The following is a 6693-nucleotide window of genomic DNA, read 5'->3' as shown; positions in this document are numbered from 1 at the left end:
CCATTCTGTGGGCACATTGAGACTAGCGAGTCCAACAACAGTGGAAATTACATTGAACTAATTAAATTGTTAGCTGAGTTTGAAGAAAAATTAGACAGTCACTTCACAACAGCAAGTGTATTTCAGAACTTTCTCCACTCATACAGAACGATTTAATGTAGCGCATCTGCACCGTAATGACCACTGAAATAAAGATCATGGTTCAGCAAGCTAAATTCATGCAAATTATGATCGATGATACTTACGATGTTTCAGGCTTTTCACAGTTGTCTATTGTCCTCAGACACGTTCATAATGGTGATGTTGTCAACAATCTATCTGATTTCTATCATGTGAGTTCTGACAGGATAGCGAAAGCATTGGTGAGACTTTTAATTGAGTGTCTGGATCAATTTGATTGCCGCGATAAATTAGTTGCACAGACATTCAATGGAGTGGTAGTGTTTGCAGGTCAGCTGAATGGTGTGCAAGCTAAATTAAAATAAGTGGTTCCTGAGGCTGTATTCACCCACTGCTACGCGCACAAGCTTAATTTAGTTCTCTTTCAAACCGTGTCATGCACAAAAGAATTTTGTATATTCTTCGCAACGATGAATGGCTTTGCAGCATTTTTTAGCAGTTGTTCTAAGAGAACTAACCTGCTGGACAGTGTCCTCAAGAAAAGGTTTCTTAAGCTAGCTCCAACAGAGTGGAACTATTCCAGCCGATTAGCACAGACCATCGCGAAATAGTGTTCCTCTCCAAAAGCTTTACGAAAGTCATTTGCAGAAACCTGGGAACAGCAATAACATTACAATCAATGAGGCAAGTGGGTTTCTTGCGAAGTTAACAGAATTTCAGTTCAATTTTCTTCTGAATATTTTAAATGAAATGTTTCCGTTGACTGATGTTACATACAGGTCTAACATCCTTCAATCTAAGACCCTAGACATTGCATTTTGCACCAGAGAAGTGAATTCTTTAGATACTGAAGTATCAATAATGTGAAACAGTGGACTTACTAATGTCTGGGACAGAACAGAAGAGAAATTTGATCCATCAAGGAACAGAAGAAAGGAAGAAACTTCATTTTCGGTGAAAGACGAGTATAGGAAGGTTTCCCTGGAAATACATGATATTGTTCTAGCACAGTTAAAATATTGCTCCTGTTCATTAGGAGGTTCGTCCTTCAATGAAGTGCTTGACTGTAAGTAATTTCTAATTTTTTCTGGCAATTTCCCTGAAGAGCAATTCAGTAAACTGATTGAAGTCTGTGGAAAATATTATGATATAGTACGACTCAAATCCGAATTGAGGGCAATGTTTACTTCTAAACAGTTCAAAGATAAAACTGGCTCAAATCCAGAAATTTCTATTGACCAATGGCCTCCACTGCTTTATAAGCCAGAGTAATCTCTCTGCATTACGAGTGATGTCTATAGAAAAGGATCTTCTTGTTAAGATGAAGTCACGTGAGAACTTCTGCAGTGACGTCACCAAGGAATTCTGCAAAGAGAATCACAGTGTAGAGTTCACCTACATGTAAATGGGGTGAGTAGAATTGGAATTTACTTAATACATTGTGCTACTGCATGGTGATAATAGTTGCATGCCTTGGTGGCGAATCCTGGATACACCACTGCTTGGAATCATAAATAAGTTCTGCCCTTGAATTAATCCTGTTTCACTCTCTGCATGTGCACCAACAGCTTTCTGTCCTACACTTTCGTCAACCATGACTCAACAAACTTCTTTGTGTTCCCAGCATTTCTATACTGTGTAATGTGTATGAACCCATGTCTCATCAGCATATATTACAAAAGGTTTCTGTGCCCCATTTCTGTTCTGCCTCAGTGCACGTAGATATATAGCATGTACAGCAACAATATCATTACGCTCAATTAATATATTGTGTCAAACATATTTACACGTTATAAATATAAAGGCCATGTTCTTTATTTGTCTCAAAATTGTGCTTTAACAGTACTCAGGAATTCCCATAAAATAGAAATTTCTTTTTATACTTCACAACACTTTTATCAAAATTATCAAGTTCTGTCTTTCCTGCACGAGGTCAATGTTTATCTGCATATCCACTTTTTCAAACTGTCTAATAATGTTATGAACTGCCTTCTCACTTTTACCAACAGCGTTAGCAGGATTTTAAAAATACCTAAACCAATAATAGTTTCGAAGATGCAACAACAAATATAAACAAGTGTCAGCTGGATTGTCCCTGTAGATGAAGGTTTCTCAAGTTTCAGTGTTACACAGCGTGTTCATCATGTGTCTCGACGTGTTTAAGTTAGACAATGATGCAGGACTGTGTACTTTAATCATATTAATAACATACATAGGGATCTTCTACCTCGTATCACTTGACAATGCCATTAATTTTAAGCAATAACAGTAATGTCCACAACAAATAGAACAATTTTCATATTTTGTTTAGAATATCCAAAATAATTATTGTTTACAGTACAATGTCAGGTCTTGAAACTTAATCTCTACACCTGGGCCGTACAAGCAACGAACAAAGGAATTATATAAATAGATCAGTAATTGGGGTATTTATGGCAAAGAAGCTACTACATAGTAGGCCTACGCCAGCGTGATTTACAGAGTACTGATGGCTATTATCATTGACCAAGAACTTCAGTCATCCCAAGCTTAAATCTCGGTGTTATTGCATTTCTCATCACTGTGTTGTGTCTTTGAATTTGCGGTGTTATAGCATCTAATAGTGTCTGGAAGTTATCAGGCTTTGATCTCATACACTTTCTGTATTCTTCTTTATACTCTGTCGCAAGTTCTCTCAGAATTAATGTTGATGCCCCGAGAGTATCTCTCCTAAGCCAGCCTCTTACCCATTCCCTTCTTTGCTTCTTCTAATGCTTCACTAACCTCTTGCATTAATATGTTTGCAAATGTCTTTAAACTCTTTGTTACGATGTGCGTGCGTCTTGACATGGTGCTACTACTCTACTCTACTGTATGACTCTACTCCCGTATGAACGATACAAGTGTCAACTCTACCAGACAGTGGTAGAGTAGAGTAACGTGGCTACTCTACTCGCCTTGCTACTCTATCCGTGTAAACCAGCCCTTAGTTATTATAGATATGAATTTATTTACATCTAAGTCATTTATTTAATGAAAATTCATTATACTCCTTAATGTTGTGTTATATGCAAGTTTCATTATTTCTCAGAGTTTATTTAGTTTTTCAAATTTGAATTGTAGTGTAAAGATTATTTATTAATATATTTATTGTAATTTTTTGAAAATCCTGGTGTCGTTTTTGAGGTGAATTGCTTCGTAGTTTCTTGGGTCCCCTCCTCTTCTTTTTTTAATGGGTAGGTTCCAGCACTCTTCCTTGCTTCCTTGTGTATTTGATGTGTTATATTCTGATTTATTTCCTTTTTTATTCGTCCTTTGTGCGCACTCCATAATGACACTACTCTTGCCTAGCGTCATTTACTTGACCTTTTTTGGGGTGTTGCAAAGTTACAACATGTTTACTTGGAACTAGTTTCAACGCTAACAGTCAACTAAGTAAACTTGAAGTTCAGGACTTCACAACTATTTTAAGATTACTAATTAACAATAATTATTTTACATTTGATAAAGTTATTTACAAACAAGACGGTTTGGCAATGGGGTCACAGTACTCGGGGATTTTGGCAGAGATCTACCTTGATTTCCTAGAGCATACCGCCATCGACAATAACATTAAATTTGCTAATATTCAGTTCTGAGCTAGGTAAATGGATGACGCATTTGTAATTCTGGATGAACGCTCTATAGTATTGATCATGACATTAAATTTACCTTACAATCAGAGATAAATAATTCTATTAATTTCCTGGACCTAACAATCAATAGACATCCCACTTCATTTACATATAGTATTTATAGAAAGCCCACTCAAACAGCCACTGCTATAAGAAAAAGACTCATTACACCCGCAGACACAAAAAGCGGCTACATATAATAGCTTGGTAGATCGAGCATTCAAGATTCCGATGACCACAAAAAACTTAAAATAAGGAACTGAACACCATTCGTTCTATAGCAAAATTTAATAGATTCAATGAAGTCTTTATTGAAAAAATAATCAATAAATTCAAATATCGTCCAAAAACCACCTTAATAAAAGACAAAACTAGCACTACCACGTTCTCAACATTCACCTTTAATAAGGAAATATATAATGTTAAAATAGCCTTTCGTACTAGCAATAGAAGTACAGAGATCCTGCATAACTCTACATCAATAAACAAAAGTAGTCCTTTTCCAAAATCTGGCGTATATAGGTTTTCTTGTCAAGACTGCAATAGCTCTTACCTATAGTGGGTGAACTGTGAGTTTTATCTCCCCCGCCTTAAAGAACTTGATATATGTGCGGTGCTCCTAGTGAGCTCATTGAAATTTATTGTAATTAATTGTGCGTGTTTCTGTCTATCTTGGCCATTGATATGTTGTAATAAATGTGTTCTCTCCCTGTTCCTCACTTATGGCTCCATGGGCAAGGAATTTGTTCCGTCCTGGGGTTTCCCTCCGTTCTCGCCTTTCTCTTCGTATGTCGATCTTCTGCCATGCCCCCTCGCGTGCGCTTACCCCCTCCCAGCTTCTCCGAGAGAGGGGGCGTGCTGACGTTGGTCTTGAGTCCTTCCCCTCCCAGCGAGCCTGTGCGGCTTGCCGGGCGGTGGACAGAATTACTCGCCTGCTGCACTTGGAGCAGAGCGCTTCTCTTCATTGAACCAAGGACCGTGAGGGGGGCATGGGAGGTAAGATCTTCAGGTTTTCTAAATGTTGGTAGGATGATGGGAGGAACTAGGATACGGATATGTAAAGCCATGTATCTGGCGACTTTAGGTTGTAAAATGATAACCGAAGGCTTGGTGCCGAGGTTTTATTGAGAAATGAACTTGAAGTGTTATAGCCCTTAATTTCTATGTTTCTTGTATCATAAGCTATCGCTGGCCATTAGAGCCTATGTTATCGATACTAGTTTGTGATCAAGGTAGGAGCCAAGGAAAGAGCTCACGCAAATGATATGAAGGTTCCAGAATGTTCTGGGTGTTTAGTTCGAGAAGCGATGTTTTACATTTGCTATAGTACCTGAAAGGGATGTTAACTTGATCTTCACCTTAGACAAGGTAGCTGGTGAACTGTGTATACATAGCAGCCTAGTAGTGATATGTTTGAAGTTTGAAGTTTATCTGGTAGCAAGTCGAATAGTTTGTGTTCACGTTAGCCCTCTTGTAGGAGCAGAGGATTAGCTTTCAGTTTTACCTAGGATGAATGATGGAAACGGGTCAAAACCCTCCTTTAAACTATGTTAGAACTCAAGCGCTTCCGAATATGTTTGTTCTTAATTATGTGTAAAATAAATGTTCTAGTCAAGCTGTTCAAAACTTGTCTTGACATTTTACCTCTGGGTTGGTCCTTACGTTTATTAATCCAGATCCCTGGCCCGCTCTCCTTTGGGTCGTCCTGCCGGTAGAGTCACGGCACAGTGCTGGTAGCAGAGCGTGGTTTCGATCCACGGACCTCTGGGTTATGGGCCCAGCACGCTTCCACAGCGGTCCGTGAATCGAAACCACGCTCTGCTACCAGCACTGTGCCGTGACTCTACCGGCAGGACGACCCAAAGGAGAGCGGGCCACGGATCTGGATTAATAAACGTAAGGACCAACCCAGAGGTAAAATGTCAAGACAAGTTTTGAACTGCTTGACTAGAACATTTATTTTACACATAATTAAGAACAAACATATTCGGAGGCGTTTGAGTTCTAACATGGTTTAAAGGAGGGTTTTGACCCATTTCCATCATTCATCCTAGGTAAAACTGAAAGATAATCCTCTGCTCCTACAAGAGGGCAAACGTGAACACAAACTATTCGACTTGGTACCAGATAAACTTCAAACATGTCACTACTAGGCTGCTATGTATACACAGTTCACCAGCTACCTTGTCTAAGGTGAAGATCAAGTTAACATCCCTTTCGGGTACTATAGCAAACGTAAAACATCACTTCTCGAACTAAACACCCAGAACATTCTGGAACCTTCATATCATTTGCGTGAGCTCTTTCCTTGGCTCCTACCTTGATTACAAACTAATATCGATAACGTAGGCTCTAATGGCCAGCGATAGCTTATGATACAAGAAACATAGAAATTAAGGGCTATAACACTTCAAGTTCATTTCTCAATAATACCTCGGCACCAAGCCTTCGGTTATCAGTTTACAACCTAAAGTCGCCAGATACATGGCTTTACATATCCGTATCCTAGTTCCTAGTTCCTCCCATCATCCTACCAACATTTAGAAAACCTGAAGATCTTACCTCCCATGCCCCCCTCACGGTCCTTGGTTCAATGAAGAGAAGCGCTCTGCTCCAAGTGCAGCAGGCGAGTAATTCTGTCCACCGCCCGGCAAGCCACACAGGCTCGCTGGGAGGGGAAGGACTCAAGACCAACGTCAGCACGCCCCCTCTCTCGGAGAAGCCGGGAGGGGGTAAGCGCACGCGAGGGGGCATAGCAGAAGATCGACATACGAAGGGAAAGGCGAGAATGGAGGGACACCCCAGGACGGAACAAATTCCTTGCCCATGGAGCCATAAGTGAGGAACAGGGAGAGAACACATTTATTACAACATATCAATGGCCAAGATAGACAGAAACACGCACAATTAATTACAATAA

Source organism: Anabrus simplex, chromosome 11 (genome assembly GCF_040414725.1).
Source record: "Anabrus simplex isolate iqAnaSimp1 chromosome 11, ASM4041472v1, whole genome shotgun sequence".
NCBI classification, from domain to species: domain Eukaryota; kingdom Metazoa; phylum Arthropoda; class Insecta; order Orthoptera; family Tettigoniidae; genus Anabrus; species Anabrus simplex.
The sequence above is the reverse complement of the archived record's forward strand: the minus strand, read 5'-3'. Positions refer to the sequence as shown.